Source organism: Rana temporaria, chromosome 8 (assembly GCF_905171775.1).
Source record: "Rana temporaria chromosome 8, aRanTem1.1, whole genome shotgun sequence".
Classification (NCBI taxonomy): Eukaryota; Metazoa; Chordata; class Amphibia; order Anura; family Ranidae; genus Rana; species Rana temporaria.
In genome coordinates, this window is record NC_053496.1 from 153,720,546 (window position 1) to 153,738,185 (window position 17,640).

The 17,640-nt window shown below is 43.9% G+C and overlaps 1 long non-coding RNA gene across 1 annotated transcript; it reads right to left on the minus strand.

Moving 5' to 3' along the window:
• Nucleotides 1–8,172: 8,172 nt before the first annotated feature.
• Nucleotides 8,173–13,391, minus strand: LOC120909183. The gene is made up of 2 exons (XR_005741234.1): nucleotides 13,352–13,391; nucleotides 8,173–8,524 (listed from the first exon to the last, which is right to left on the minus strand). It is a non-coding gene; the product is annotated as an uncharacterized LOC120909183 (long non-coding RNA).
• Nucleotides 13,392–17,640: the final 4,249 nt, after the last annotated feature.

The window sequence follows — 17,640 nt, forward strand, 5'->3', positions numbered from 1 at the left end:
GGGGTGGGGGGGCAGTGCCCCCCTCCCCCACAGCACACACTCCCCCATGTTGAGGGCATGTGGTCTGGTACGGCTCACGAGGGGGGGGGGCGCTCGCTCGTCCCCACCCCCATTCCTGTCCGGCCAGACTGCGTGCCTGGGATAAGAGCTTGGTTTGGATCTTGGGGGGGACCCCACGCTGGTTTTCGGCGCGGGTTTAACCCCTTATGTTCCAGACCAAGTCCAAGAGCCTGGTATGCACCTGGAGGGGAACCCCCTTTTTTTTTTGGTCTGGAGTTCCCCTTCGTGAACAGCGATCTGTCATTTACCCATGTCAGTGCCACCCCCCCCTTCAGTTAGAACACACCCAGGGAACATATTTAACCCCTCCCTCGCACCTAGTGTTAACCCCTTCCCTGCCAGTGGCATTTTTATAGTAAGCAATGCATTTTTATAGCACTGATCGCTAGAAAAATGCCAATGGTTCCAAAAAAGTGTCCGATGTGTCTGCCATAATGTCGAAGTACCGATAAAAATCGCTGATCGCCGCAATAACTAGTTAAAAAAAAAAATAACCAAAATGCCATTTTTTGTAGACGCTATAACTTTGCCAAAACCAATCAATAAACGCTATTTGCGAGTTTTTGGAACCAAAAAGATGTAGAATATGTATCGGCCTAAACTGAGGGATTTTTTTATTTTTTATAATATATATTTTTGGGGATATTTATTATAGCAAAAAGTCACAATTATTCTTTTTTTTTTTTTTTTAATTGTCGCTCTATTTTTGGTTATAGCTCTAAAAAATAAAAAAAACGCAGAGGTGATCAAATACCACCAAAATAAAGCTCTCTTTGTGGGAAAAAAAAGGCTGCCAATTTTGTTTGGGAGCCACGTCGCATGACTGCGCAATTGTCAGTTAAAGCGACGCCGTGCCGAATCACAAAAACTGGCCCGGTCATTGACCAGCAATAAGGTCTGGGGCTCAAGTGGTTACAAATTAACAAAACACTAAAGTTAGCCCAATTTTTGGTGATAATGTGAAAGATGATGTTACACCGAGTAAATAGATACCTTACATGTCACGCTTTACTATTGCAAACACTCCTGGAATGGGGCCAAAATTCAATACTTGAAAATCCCCATAGGCGACCTTTTTTTTTTTCAGGTTACCAGTTTATAGCTACAGAGAAAGTCCAGTGCTAAAAGTATTACTCTCGCTCTAACGCACGCGTCAATACCTCACATGTGTGGTTTGAACGTTGTTTACATATGTGGGCGGGACGTACGCAAGTCCCGCCCACATATATAAACATCGTTCAAACCACACATGTGAGGTATTGACGCGTGCGTTAGAGCGAGAGCAATACTTTTAGCATTAGACCTTCTTTGTAACTATAAACTGGTAACCTGAAAAAAAAAAAAAGGTCGCCTATGGGGATTTTCAAGTACTGAATTTTGGCCCCATTTCAGGCGTGTTTGCAATAGTAAAGCGTGACATGTAAGGTATCTATTTACTCGGTGTAACATCATCTTTCACATTATCACCAAAAATTGGGCTAACTTTAGTGTTTTGTTAATTTGTAATCACTTGATCCCCGGACCATATTGCTGGTCAATGACCGGGACAGTTTTTGTGATTCGGCACGGCGTCGCTTTAACTGACAATTGCGCAGTCGTGCGACGTGGCTCCCAAACAAAATTGGCAACCTTTTTTTTCCCACAAATAGATTATTAAATGTGCGTGTTCACTTCGACCTCCCCTTCAGGCTGGAAAGCATGAGATCAGGGGGAAAAAAAAAAAAAAAAGCTCTCATGCCATTGCAGCTTTGTTCCTACATGTGTGATGAACTGAGTCTGCTCAGACACTTAGAAAAAATTATCCTTTCTTTTTAAAAGGTGAAAATCACTTGGATGGTCATAGAAGCTTGGTTGGGTTAATACCAGGTGGAAGCACTTACAAGCTCACCCAAACTAGAGACTGCAATTTGTTCATGTGATTTCAATTGCTTCATTGTTATAAAAAGCATAGATCGATCAGTCCTCAGCTGCCCTCATAGGGGCAGGCAGGCAGAAATGCTGTTGCCAAACACAAATGTAGTTTGTTGCATGTTTTTGTTTTATTTTGCCAATGGTTTTTGTTTATTTTTAAATGATGTTCACTTTGATGTATTTGTCTCTGCTGCCTTATTTTATGAAAAATTTGTGAAGATGTTGCGACGTTAAACCTATGTTTATTTTGATTTTTGAAATGTATTTTTGTTTGTGTTTGTTTGTCTTTTTTTGCTTTCCTTGTTTTGTTGACCAATAAAAATTACTTTAAATTTTTGAAGTTTGTATTTTGTTACTTTTTCATGCTACATATTTTGACAGCTGCAGCTGAAGTAGGTTTGGGCCTAACAAATTATGTGTGATTTTTGTCTAAGCTTCTTTCCTGGTGTGTAATCATGAAATGTTTGCCATGTTTATTCTCCATGACTTTAAAGACAAAGTGGTAAGTATATTCTTTTTACTGCAGTGGTCCTCAGCCCTCAAGTACCCCCGACAGGACATGTTTTGTGGATTTCTCTTATCAAGAATTGCTGTCCAGACTGTCTTTTAAAGCACATGTGCAAGATGAAGGAAAACCTGCAAACATGGCCTGTTGGGGGGGGGGGGGGGTTGCTATTGGTGGACAGGCTTGAAGTGCTGATTTACAGCACTGTGCTTAAATCTAGCGCAAGGCAATCCTATTCAAATTGTGGGTGTTTGAGGGAAGCCAAGTGAGTGTTAGAACACCTGCTTGTGTTTTTTTTGGGTTGAGCTTTGTGTCCCTTTTCTTAAAATTGGCTTCACTTCCTGTCACACAGCTGAACAGGAAGTGAGGTTAAAACCCTACCAGTGTCTTTTCTTGGGGACACAGGTCAATCTAACTAGTGTCCCCATTAAGCAAATTGCACTCCAGCACTGCTGTGCACACCCCAAATCATGGGTCTTCAAACTACGGCCCTCCAGTTGTTCAGGAACTACAATTCCCATCATGCCTAGTCATGTCTGTGAATGTCGGTGCATTACAAGGCCTCATGGGATGTGTAGTTCTACAACAGCTGGAGGGCCGTAGTCTGAGGATCCCTGCCCCAAATGATTATTTAGTTTGGGGTTTAGTAAAGGCAAAGCCACTCTGCAAGTACAAGCATAGTTGCTGACAATCATAGAGGAAGCACTGATGGTTTTAACATCCAATCCTGTAGAAGCAAAGTTGTTTTGTTTTCTTCCTTGCTTTGCACTTGTAGTGCAAAGTGGATTTGCCTTTAGTAAATGGACCCCAAAGTCCCTAATAATAATTTGGGGTGTACACAGCAAAATGCTAGAGTGCAATTTACATAATGGGACACTATTTAGATTGATCTCTGTGTCCCCAAGAAAAGATATTAGTAAGGTTTTACCCTCACTTCCTGTTTGGCTATGTGACAGGAAGTGAATTAATTTGATTAGAAAGGGTGAAAACACCTCACAAATGTTGTCACTATCAGGGGTGCAGACATCCCCAAAAAATGAGCAGATAATACTTATTTGCAAATTAATAATTTTTTAGTTAACATTGGGTGGTGTTTGTGGGGTGCCCTAACACACACATTCATACATATTAGCAACGCTGTATCCTGGCCTATTGGCATGGTTATATTTTCTTAGGCCTCTCAATAAAACTCTATGAAATTTGTGCTTAAACTAGAACTATAATCAACACTTTTTATTTTCTTTCATTTTGGATAGAGTGAGGGAGGGTTATAGGCCCTGTCAGTTTATTTTGTATTATCTGTGTCCAATTGGGGAGATTTGCCTTCACTTCCTGCCCCATAGCCAAACAGGAAGTGAGAGAAAAACTATGCAAACTAAGGGAGTCCAGTAACCCCCTCCCCCCCCCCCAGAACTAGTGTGTGTATGCCCTGAAAATTCCTGGGCAGGTGATACAAAAACAGGGTGTGGCTTTGACAGAAAGGGGTGGCTCATTTTTCTATTAGGAGGTGCAGAAATGTAGTCAGGCCTAGGGCAGCACAAAACCTAAATATACTACTGCATATTAGGGCTTATTTAGACCGGATCCGATTTACAGCATGTTTTTATAGTGTGAGAGGAAACCCACGCAGGCACAGGGAGAACATGCAAACTCCATGCAGATGGTGTCACGGGCGGGATTCGAACCAGCGACCCTTTTGCTGCTAGGTCAAAGTGCTATACACTACACCACTGTGCTGAACGAACATGATTGCAGCTGAAAGCATGAGATCTTTTTTTTTTATTTCCAATACCATGCTTTCCAGCCTTATTGACCCCGCCTCTCTCCATAAAGAGGACCTGTCACACACTAGTCCTATTACAAGGGATGTTTACATTCCTTGTAATAGGAAGAAAAGTGATCCAAAATCAAAAAAGTGCAAGCAGAAAAATATGAGCTAAAAAACAAAAACAAAAAAAAACGCCCCTGTCCCTAGAAGCTCGCACTCAGAAGCGAATATGCATGTAAGTCCCCACATATGTAAACACCATTAAAACCACACATGTGAGGTATTGACGCATGCGTTAGAGCGAGAGCAATAATTCTAGCCCTAGACCTCCTCTGTAACTCTGAACTGGTCACCTGTATAAAAAAAACAAGCATCGCCTATGGATATTTTTATGTCCCGAAGTTTGGCGCCATTCCATGAGTGTGTGACTAGTTGGTATCTATTTACTCGGTGTAACATCATCTTTCACATTATCCATAAAAATTGGGCTAACTTTACTGTTTTGTTATTTTTTAATTCATGGACCGTGTTTTTTTTTGGGCCAAAAAAAAAAAGGCGTTAGAAAAATGATTGCGCAAATACCGTTGGAAATCAAATAAAAAATGACCGCCACTTTATTCCCTAGGGTGTCTGCTAAAAAATTATATATAATGTTTGGGGGTCCTGAGTAATTTCCCAGGAACAAAATATAATTTTTACATGAAGGAGAGAAGTGCCAGAATAGGCGCGGTATGGAAGTGGTTAAAGTGAAATAATAAAAGTGAAATATGTGCTGTTCTCCTTATAGTTATTTGTACATTGTATTCTTAATTTTTATTTCTCCATGTTTGTTTTCATGCATTTCTTTCACTGCTGCCATCTGCTGGCCAGAATTTGCATGCCACACACGTCTCTGTTTTGGTTAGTGAAGTTTTTTGTATTCGGAGGCGTGGACTCTTGCTGGGCAGGTCTCTTCACTGGGGGCAGCCATTTCAGTATCTCCTCATGGCTGAGTGACTAGACACTCCACATTTTTGGGCTCGAGAAGGCATCAGTTTTTGACCACGCAGAAGTCACGCAGAAGTCAGCAGTAGTTAGCAGCAGCTCAGCAGCAGCCACAGCAGCTAGCCTCAGGACATATTCTAACAAGTCAGCATTGATACCACTACTACAGAACAGTATTGTATCACCGTTTGTTGTCTTATCTGGATTGAATAAACCCACGCTGATTTCATCTTCATGTCTGAGTCTGGATCCATCTAACCTGAACATCTGCCGGTCCTGTCTGCCCCACTGCTTGGATACGAAGGTAGGAAGTCACACAGTTACAATCAGTTATACCTTCATTCGCCTTCATGTGGGAACAGAACAAAATATTCCTTTAAATTTCATACAGGGGGGGGGGGGTGTAAACGCATGTTTCCCATGCTTAGAACTGTCCCTGTACAAGATGTCATTTCTGAAGTGAAAAAAAAGTAAGTTTGAAGTACTCATGGCTATAAAGAATAGTCATTGCTCATTAAAACTAAAAAAAAAAAAAAAAAAAAAAATGTATGGGGGTCCCCCCAAATTAAATTACCAGGCCCTTCAGGTCTGGAATGGATATTAAGGGGAACCCCGCCGTAAAAACCAAAAAAAATGGCGTGGGGTCCCCCCAAATATCCATACCAGGCCCTTCAGGTCTGGTGTGGATTTTAAGGGGAACTCCACCCCAAATGAAAAAAAAAATGGTGTGGAGTCCCCCTAAAAATCCACACCAGACCCTTATCCGAGCACGTTAACCTGGCTGGCCGCAGAAAAGAGGGGGGGACAGAGTGCGGCCCCCCCCTCTCCTGAACCGCACCAGGCCACATGCCCTCAACATGGGGAGGATGACAAGGGCCTCATCCCCACAACCCTTGCCCGGTGGTTGTGGGGGTCTGCGGGCAGGGGGCTTATCAGAATCTGGAAGACCCCTTTAACAAAGGGAACCCCCAGATCCCGGCCCCCCCCTGTGTGAAATGGTAATGGGGTACATTGTACCCCTACCATTTTACCAAAAAAAAGTGACAAAAGTGTGAAAAATTACAGTAGCCGGTTTTTGACAATTCCTTTTAATAAAATCTTCTTTCCGCGGTTCCTTCTTCTTCTTCTTCTTCTTTCCTTCGGGTTTCTTCCTCTGCTTCTTTCCTGTCTTCTCGTCCACATCTTGCCATCTTGCCGTCTTCTCTCATCTTCTTCTCTGTCCGTCGACCTTCTCGTCCACATCTTCTTGATCTTCTGGGTGCTTGAAATTGAAGAGCCCGCCGTGTTTCCGCTCCTGAGACCCGCCCCCCTCTGACGCCACAGGTAAACTCATATGAAAGTCCGCGTGTGGCATATGTGCGTCAGAGGGGGGCGGGGTCACATGAGTGTGACACGGCGGGAACTTCAATTGGAAGCTGCGGCGGCTTTTTCTTCTCCGGAAGTCGCGCTTGAAATTGAATTCCCCCGCCGTGTGACGCTCTGTGACCCCGCCCCCCTCTGACGCACATGACCTTCTAAGGAGTTTACTTGTGGCGTCAGAGGGGGGCGGGTCCCAGGAGCGGAACACGGCGGCCAATTCAAATTCACCCGCAGACCCCCACAACCACCGGGCAAGGGTTATGGGGATGAGGCCCTTGTCCCCATCAACATGGGGACATCCTCCCCATGTTGAGGGCATGTGGCCTGGTGCGGTTCAGGAGAGGGGGGGGCCGCACTCTGTCCCCCCCTCTTTTCTGCGGCCGGCCAGGTCAACGTGCTCGGATAAGGGTCTGGTGTGGATTTTTAGGGGGACTCCACGCCATTTTTTTTTTAATTTGGGGTGGAGTTCCCCTTAAAATCCACACCAGACCTGAAGGGCCTGGTATGGATATTTGCGGGGAATCCACGCCATTTTTTTTTTTTTTTTTACGGCGGGGTTCCCCTTAATATCCATTCCAGACCTGAAGGGCCTGGTAATTTAATTTGGGGGACCCCCTACACATTTTGTTTCTCCTTTATGAATGAATCCCTTTAGAATTGCCAGGAGCCGACAATTCATTATAGCCGCGTGTGAATTTTAAATGGCTTTTTTCCTTCAGAATGTCATTTTTTGCAGAGACAGTTCTAAGTGCAGGAAAAATGCGCTATTTCACATGCTGACATTACACCCCCCCTAGGTACGAAATTTAAAGGAATATTTCACTTTTATTGTTTCACTTTAAGCATTATTAATTTCGCTGCTCCCGAAAAAACGTCCGTTATAAAAAAAACATTGACACATGTTTCCTGGGGCAGGACTGAGGTCCCCAAACACTTTTTAGGACAAAACTTGCAGATTAGTCTTTAAAATGAACACTTTTGATTTCTCCCATAGACTTCTATAGGGAGTTCGGCGCGGCTTTACATATTACTTTCAATGCGCCGGCTGCTACGCTGGTTCATGCGCCTAATTAAGGCTTCACCCGGCGCACTAATTAAGGCATGAACCAGCGCAGCGCACTGACAATAGTAAATCAGCCCCACTGTGTCTCTATCTATCTCTCTCTCTCTAACTGTCTGACTGCTCCTCTCTGTAACAAAGTCGAGAAAACACTACACGAGGCCGCCTTGCAGGCTGCCTTTTATAGTGTGGGGCGTGTACTAAACCCCCCTGAGCCATAATTGGGCAAAGTCAGCCTGGCTTTGGCCAATTATGGCTCTTCGTTTTTGCGCGCTGTGATTGGCCAAGCATGCGGGACATACAGCATGCTTGGCCAATCATCAGCGTTTAACGCCGCAGTGAATTATGGGACATTTTGCGTCACTTGAATTTGGCAGGAACGACCCGTTTTGTTCGAGTTTCGATGAACGATCGAACGACGGATGTTCGGGTCGAACATACGTTCGTATCGAACACGAAGCTCATCCCTACTGGTGTACATTGTACCCCTATCCATTCACCTGAAAAAAGTGAGGCAGTTTTTGACAATTCCTTTAATAAGACTCAAGTATATCCTCTGTCAGTCACAATTTTTTCTTTTTCCGCCGATGGCATGTCTCCGGTTCTTCAGTTGATGTGTTCTGTTTCTCTCTTCTGCCGATGTCTCCGGTCGTTTGCTCCCATTATCTTCTATCTCCACCTCCTCTGTCGCCGCTCTCTCTTGTATCTTCCTGCTTTTCCCAGCTTCCGGTGTCACTCCTACAAAAGATAGGGCGTGTGTGGTGTCTGCTACTGCTTCCTATCCCTGTCGATGCCTCATTAGGTGAAACGCCAGCGTCGGTTTGGAACATCTTTATCAGACACAACCTTTCTTTAGGAAATTCGTTTTTTTCATATGCTGCAAAGAGACACATCCTAATTTGGTTATTGGATATTTTTCTTGTATTTTTTCATTACTGAACCCATGAAAGAAAAGTGGTTGCCAAACCCAGATGTCCATTTTAAACTTTTTTGCAATAAATAGGTTCATATGAACATTTTTAAATTGATTGCACTATGAAGTCCTCTTTTCTTCTCTAATTCTATTTCCTGACCACGACACCTGTGTGAGAGCTGCAAGCAAGCTGAGTGGAACAGAGCGGGAGTGCCTTTTGGAATCAATGAAGACAGATCTCCTGTCACCTCCATCCTTCCGGTATAAAGAAACCCTTACCGTATGCCTATATGATCTCTTGTCATAGAGATCCATCCATTCAGCCCGGATTATTATATCCCTATTTCTGCATATTCAAGCTGTACTAAGTGTGGAGAATCTAGCCGTGCATTTGAGGGGTCACTCAGCGCTCTCACTCATTACCAGTGGACTACATGTGTTTTAAAACACTCTGATAGCTTGTCCTAGTTGACTCATCCACTGTTCATTTATTTTATTTATTTTTTTGTCACTTTTGCTCAGTGTAATATTACCGTTGGAAAACCAGCTATCCTTTGAACAGTGATCGAGTGAACTTCCTTCACATTCAGTGGACTTCACACATTTGTTTGTTTTCTACCTCATTTGGTGGATAAGATACACCACAATATACACTGTTTCCTTTATGTATTCACATTGGGGGTTGCGCTACATTTGTCCTTATTTTTCTTATCTTCCTGTTCCGCCACCGGCCGTTGTTCTCCAAAGGAGAATCGTTCCTTCACCGATGCTCGCCGGTGCAGTTCTGGGCTCTCTGATTTCTGTCAGCTCTTAAATAACGATGGGTCGTGGCCATGCTTTGACGTCATCCTTAGACCCCGCCCTCTTGTTGCATCACGGACTCTGCCTTCTGGGTCCGTGACATCACGGGGGTGGTGGGGTCTGAGGGTGACATCACGGCCACACCCCCTAGCTGGAAAACAAGTGACAGACCCAGGAGTTACCAGAACGGCAGCAGTGCTGAAAGAGCAGGAAACTTTTTCTTATCCTCTGGACAGCGGTGGGCGGCAGTATTGGAGGAATAAAGAAGAGATAGCAGAGCCAGAAGATAGCGGCAAGCTACCGGAGACATCGTGACAGACTTTGGAGCAACATGGGGGGCGTTAATCATAGTAAAGGAATTGTCAAAAAATAAAGAAAACCAGGATGCAGTTTAACACTTTTTTTTTTCAGGTGAATGGGTAGGGGTACAATGTACACCAATACTCATTCACATAGGGGGGGGGGCAGGATCTGGGTGTCCCTTTGTTAAAGGGGGCTTCCAGATTCCGATAAGCTCCCCACCCGCAGACCACCACAACCACCGGGCAAGGGTTGTGGGGGTGAGGCCCTTGTCCCCATCAACATGGGGACAAGGTGCTTTGGGGGGGCAACTCCAAAGCACCTCTCCATTTTGAGGGCATGTGGCCTGGTATAGTCCAGGAGGGGGGGGGGTGCTCTCTCGTCTCCCCCTCTTTTCCTGGCCTGCCAGGCTGCATGCTTGGATAAGGGTTTTTGTTTTGTGTGGGGTTCCCCTTACAATCCATACCAGACCTAAGGGCCTGGTAAAAAATATTTTGGGGGACTCCACACCATTGTTTTTTTACATTTTGGAGTAGGGTTCCCCTTAAAACCCATACTAGGCCTGGGGGGGGGGGGGGGCCCACGCCTTTTTTGTAAACATTTTTTTGGCATGTGATTTCCCCATAAGATCATACGAGGCCCTTGGACCTGGTATGGACTTGAGTGGGGGAAACCAAGTTTTCTAATACAAATTTTTAACCACTTGCCATCTGGGCCTATTCTAGCACCTCTCTCCTACATGTAAAAATCGTAATTTTTTGGTGACAAAATTCCTCAAAACCCCCAAACATTATATATGCTTTTTTAACATACACCCTGGGAAATAAAATAGCACAGGCATTTTTGAAATGCCTTTTTAAAAAAAACGAAAACAGTAAAGTTAGCCCAATTTTTTGGTATAATATGAAAGATGATGTTATGCCGAGTAAATAGATTAAAAATAGATTTAAAATTGCACACACTTGTAGAATGGCGCCAAACTTTGGTACTTAAAAATCTCCATCGGCGGCGCTGAATACATTTTATAGAATTAGGCCCCTTTCACACCGAGGCGTATACGGCATCGGCGGTAAAGCAACGCTATTTTAAGCAGCGCTTTACCATCGTACTTGTAGGGGTATTCAGCCACTAGCGGGGTTCTTTTAACCCCCGCTAGCGGCCGAAAAATAATTAAAACCACCCGCAAATCGCTGCTGCCGACGGTATAGCCGCGGTGCCCATTGATTTCAATGGGCAGGAGCGGTGGAGGAGCGGTATACACACCGCTCCTTCACCGCTCCAAAGATGCTGCTAGCAGGACTTTTTTTTACCGTCCTGCTAGTGCACCACTCCAGTCCTCCAGCTTTCACACTGGAGAAACAGCAGCAGCTCTTTCAGGGTGCTTTGCAGGTGCTATTTTTAGGGTTATAGCGCCTGCAAATCGCCCCAGTGTGAAAGATGTCTTACAGAGGAGGTATAGGGCTATAATTATTACTCTCACTCTAATGATCATGGCGATACCTCACATGTGTGGTTTGAAAACCATGTACATATGCATTCACTTCTGCGCACAAGCTTGGAGGGACGGGGCGCTTTAAAACTCAAAAAATATTTATTTAACCATCTACCAACCGCCGCACAACTATATACGTCAACACTTTGAAGAGAGCTAACTTGGTAATGGCAGCAGCTGCTGCCATAACCGAGGTGTCCATCCCTTCAGGCGGCGGTTCGTTTAACGATAATGGTGGTCTCTGTGGCGGACATCGGTGGGGGGAGAGGGCCCCCCTCCCGCCACTCTCCCGTGCTCTTTGCCGCTTACCGGAGCCGTCCGTAGCGGCGGAGGCGATCGTCCTCTTCCTAGCTGGGTATGGATACGAGTGAGGGGAATATGACCCCCACCTGTCTCTATACAATAGCAGGGCGGAAGCGACGTCAAAAAGCCACTTCCGCCCATAGCTCTTAAAGAGACATTTTATCTTTTATTTTATTTTTGTCTAAATATGAGATCTTAGGTCTTTTTGACCCCAGATCTCATATTTAAGAGGACCTGTCATGCTTTTGTCTATTACAAGGGATGTTTACATATAGGAATAAAAGTGACCCAAATTTGTATTTTGTTTTTAAAATCAGTGTAAAAATAAATAAAATCAAGTAAAATAAATAAGAAAAAAAAATGAAAGTGCCCCATCACGACGAGCTCGCGCACAGCAGCAAACGCATTCGTTAGCAGCGCTCGCATATGAAAACGGTTTTCAAACCACACATGTAAGTTATTGCCGCGATCGTTGGAGCGAGAGCAATAGTTCTAGCCCTAAACCTCCTCCGTAACTCAAACAATGCAACCTGTAGAAATTTTGAAACGTCGCCTATGGAGATTTTTAAGGGTAAAAGTTTGACGCCATTCCACGATCGGCGCAATTTTCAAGCGTGACATGTTGGGTATCACTTTACTCGGCGTAACATTATATTTCACAATATCAAAAAAAATTGGGCTAACTTTACTGTTGTCTTATTTTGTAATTCAAAAAAGACTGCTGCGCAAATTCGGTGTGACAAAAAGTAATGCAATGACCGCCATTATATTCTCTAGGGTGTTAGAAAAATAAATATATAATGTTTGGGGGCTCAAAGTAATTTTTGAACTAAAAAAATTGTTTTTAACTTGTAAACACTGAGTCTTAAAAACAGGCTCAGGGCTAAAGTGGTTAACTTTTAATTATTACATTGTTCCTTTCAACTTTTATAGGATCACAAATCGCTTACTGTATCAAAAAATAAACATGGTTATGGCAGCCAGCTGCTGACATAATAACAGTATCTAACGTCAAAGTAATGACTTATACATACAGTGGGTGTTCCGGAAGTGGTTAATGTTCTTATTAGTTAATTAACCTCTTATCCACCGCCCGCTGTCAAATGAAGGCGGGAGGCAGACCTATTATTATGGGTGGACGTCATATGACGCTGTGCCTTTTTAATCCACTAGGGGGCGCGGGCCCCGGCGCGTCACTGGGGACCAGGTGCGCCTGCCTATTAACTGAGCAGGACCGTGGATCGGTGTGACCTTGTACATAGGGACAACCATCGGTCACCTCCCCCAGTCACTCCCCTCCCCCTACAGTAAGAATCACTCCCTAGGGAATACATTAACCCCTTGATCGCCCCCTAGTGTTAACCCTTTCCCTGCCAGTCACATTTATACTAGGGTTGTCCCGATACCACTTTTTTGAGTACAAGTACCGATACTTTTTTTCTAGTATCAGGAATTATGGGGCCCCTTACACAGCTTCAGGCATTGGCCCTCCTGGAGCAGAGAACCGGGGGGGGGGGGGGGTGCTGCCGCCTGAAATTGAGAACCGGGGGGCCTTTACAAAAAAAAAGAAGAAATAAAGAAAAATATATATATAAAAAAAAAGGGGGTAGCCAACCTGGGGGGCTTGGGGACCTCTGGGCCCTTTAAAAAAAAAATATATATAAACAAAAATAAAAAAATAAACATTTATAAAAAAATTAAAAAAGGGTGTTTGCCACATGGGGCCCTGGGGACCTCTGAGCCCTATCTACTAAACCGATGGTGAGGCGCTTACCATCATACAAAAGCCACAGAAGCCCATCTATGCATGTCTTGCATGATTTCATGGGTATTTGGCACCTGCCTTGACTATCTTTAACCACTTCAGCCCCAGAAGAATTTACCCCCTTCCTTACCAGAGCACTTTTTGCGATTTTGGCACTGCATCACTTTAACTGACAATTGCGCAGTCGTGCGACGTGGCTCCCAAACAAAATTGACGTCCTTTTTTTCTCACAATAGAGCTTTCTTTTGGTGGTATTTGATCACCTCTGCAGTCTTTTTTTTTTTGCGCTATAAACAAAAATAGAGCGTCAATTTTGAAAAAAAATCGATATTTTTAACTTTTCGCTATAATAAATATCCCCAACAAATCTATAAAAAAAATTTCCATCAGTTTAGGCCGATACGTATTCTTCTACATATTTTTGTAAAAAAAAAAAAAAATCGCAATAAGCAGACATATCGGACACTTTTGACAAAATTTTGGGACCATTCACATTTATACAGAGATTAGTGCTATAAAACTGCACTGATTATTGTATAAATGTGACTGGAAAGGAATAGGGTTAACACTAGGGGGTGCTGAAGGGGTTAAATGTGTTCTCAAGTGTGTGATTCTAACTGTAGGGGGAGGGGACTCACAAGGGGAAGAGACCGATGTGTGTTCCTCTGTACTGGGAACACAGCATCGGTCTTCTCACCGCTGACAGGACATGGACCTGTGTGCTTACATTTAAAGAATGGTGCAGGGTTCCCCTTAATATCCATACTAGACCTGAAGGGCCTGATATGGAATTTGGGGGGGACCCCCACGTTTTATTTTTTTTGTTCGGGGTTCCCCTTAATATTCATACCAGACCCAAAGGGCCTGGTAATGGACTAAGGGGGAACCCATGCTGTTTTTTTTTCAATTACTTATTTGCATTGCCAGGACCTGACAATTCATTATAGCAGCGATCAGTTTTAAGTGACTTTCTGTCCTTTAGAAATTTTGTGCAGAGACTTTTCTAAGCACGGGAAACATGCGCTACTTTACATGCATACTTTAGACACCACCCAGGTACAAAATCTAAAGGAATATTTCATTTTTATTGTTTCACTTTAAGCATTAATAAAATCACTGCTCCTGAAAAAACGCTTTTTAGGACAATAACTTGCATATTAACCTTTGAAATTAGCACTTTTGATTTCTCCCATAGACTTTTAAAGGGTGTTCCGCAGCTTTTCGAATTTGCCGCGAACACCCCAAATTGTTCGCTGTTCAGCGAACGGGCGAACAGGCAATGGTCGAGTCTAACTCATGTTCGACTTGAACAGATAGCCCATCCCTATTCATGAGATAAGTACTGTATGAGTTTTTTTTTTATGCTAATACTCTTGCAGTATTTCACTCTTGATGAATTGACCCCTATATTCCCTAAATGCATTTTATACCTTTATTTTACTACTTGTGTGCTAATATAAGGCAAGTTCGAGTTCATCAGCGAGTCAAGTAAATTGGAAACATTATTGTCTTCTGGGACAAAGATAAATAAATGGTAATTACATCTACGGTGTTGTTAATACACTTTCAAGTAAACAATCCTTCTACATTTCTGACACACAACTATCCATATGGCAAAACCATTTAAATTAATATGCAGGGCTGCTGATAGACATCATGGGGCCCCGTACAGCCTACCTGACGGGGCCCCATGTAGCCCCACCCATGTTCCCGCCCCTGATCCCTCCTTCAGCCCCACCCCTGATCCCTCCTTCAGCCCCACCCCTATACCAAGGGGCTAAGGTATACCAAGAGGCTAGGTTATGTAGACAGGCTAGTGTATACAGGGAGCACCCCCCACCAATTTAATATAATTAGAGGATGATTTAATGAAATGGAATCAGTATACACAGGTTTACTTCTTCTGAGAGATATAAAAGTAACACTCTAACCACCATGACCACTTCAGTGATTTGAAGTGGTCAAGGTGGTAGGAGTCAGTATGTGGGATGGCATGAATATACTAAGGTGGTCTAATGATTGGCTTCTAACAGGGAGGGATACACAGAGATCAAAATTGGGACGATTCCTGCTAAATTGAAACTTGATGTGTGTGTGTATCCAACTTTACCTAATTCCTTGCTTCAGCTGGCTTCTTTCAGTGCTGACTGGTTCCCCACAGTGCCTGTGTATGTTTTACGCTGCTTACACACTGGAGTGGGCGGGTGTTGACAGTAAAATGCCACTAATTTTAGCGCCGCTTTACTGTCATTTTAGTGCTGCTATTTGGTCGCTAGCGGGGCACTTTTAACCCCACTAGCGGCCGATGAAGGGTTAAATGCACCGTGTAGCACTGCTGCCGGAGCGCTTTGCAGGTGCTTTGGCAGCGGTGTCCATTGATTTCAATGGGCGGGAGCGGTGTATACAGCGCTCCTTCACCTCTCCAATGATGCTGCTTGCAGGAGTTTTTTAACGTTGTGCCAGTGCATCACCTCAGTGTGAGAGTGCTCAGGCTCTCACCCTGAGGCTGCAGGGGAGACATTTTTCAGGCGCTTTACAGGTGCTATTTTTAGCCCAAATGCACCTGAAAAATGCCTCCAGTGTGAAAGCGGTCTAACTGACCATGCTCAGTTTCTCACACTCCAGCCCCCTTATACCATACAGGGTAAATGTTCCTGTATGGTATGTGATGAGGCTGAGGTTTTGGTGGAGGAAGAGAACACTGCAGCTGGTTGTAGCATTGAAACAGGTAAGTGAAAGAGTCTATTCTCCCCTCCCCCACACACTGCAACATTGGACTTTAATTTCCTGGAGATAGGCTATATATATATATATATATATATATATATATATATACACATACACATACACACACACACATTCTTTGCTGTTAATGAACTTTTATGAATATGTTAGAAATACACTGGGACTTTTCAGGTACTACATAAATATATTCTACATACACATATATTAAAAATAATGATTTTGAGAAATATATTTGTGTGTAGTACCTGAAAAGTCCCATTATATATATTCCTTACATATTCAGGCATTTTACTTTCACTTTCACCAGACCTGTCCTGCTGAGGTACAGGACAAGTTTACAGCACACACTTGTACATAGACAGAACAATTGTGACTCACAGGCAGGGATGGACTGGCCATAGGGACTACAGGGAGTTTCCCGGTGGGCCGATGGCTCAGTGGGCCGTTTTTTAAAACAGAGATGCTGCTTGGAGGACTTTTTATAACGCCCTGGCAGCACCCCAGTGTGCAAGCACTCAGGCTTTCACACTGGGACTGCAGCGGAAGCGTTTTTCAGTCACTTTACAGGCGCTATTTTTAGCCCAAAAGTGCCTAAAAACGCCTCAGTGTAAAAAGGGGTCCTACACTCACCCCCTCTCTTTTACACTCACTCTATTTTTCTTACACTCACCCCCCTCTCGCACTCACCCCCTCTCACCCCCTTTCCCTCAACCCTCCCATTCCCCTCTCTCTCACCCTCTCATGATATACAATAATGGATGTAGGGGCCTTTTGGTGGGCGTGATTTTTCGGGGGGGGTGGGGCTAGGGGCAGCATTTTATTGAATTAAAGTGGGCCGGTCTGGATGAAGTCCAGGGCCAAATTATTGTCCCAGTCCAGCCCTGCTCACAGGAGAAGAATGCAATCTATCCTCTGTTATCTTGCCTTGAGGAGAGCTCCGTGTGTTGTCCTGCTTGCTCTGTCCTTCCTGAGGGGGGGGGGGGGGGGAGGCTCGGGTGCTGACAGGAATACAAGTCTGCTCTTCTCTTATCTGAGCAGTGGCGATGTCAATGCTCCTGGGTGACGCTCTCCTCCTCCCTCGGTCAGTCCTGTGCAGTCACAGACTTTTTTTTTTATTCTGAACTCTGTTCAGATTGCCGGGCCCCCCTGCTGGCCGGGGCCCAGTACAACAGGGCTGCCTGTACTGGCTTATCAGCGGCCCTGCTCGCCGATACCGAATACCGATACTTTTTTCTTAATTTAATGTGACAGTATTTTGAATTTATTTTTTACACAATTTTTATTTTTTACTATTTTTTATTTTTTTACAGTGATTTTTTTTTTTTAAAGGGTGGGTAGTGGATTGTCAGTGTTTTTTTTTTTTTTCTTGTTATTATTATTATTTACATTTTATTTTTTTAATTATTTATTGCAAAAAAAGATATATATTTTTTAATTAGCCCTGTTGGGGGGCTTTGGTGAGATATCAGGGGTCTTAACAGACCTCTGACATTTCCCCTTTAAGACAGAGAAAGGGACTAGGGACACAGATTCCCCAGTCCCTTTCTCTGCAGCCTCAGCTGAAATAAATGGAGGGAAGCTCCTCTCCATTCATAAACTGAAGCATCGTAAACACAGGTTACGATGTTCCTCCGCTCTCCATCCTGCCATATTGAGGGGGGGGAGCGGCACGGA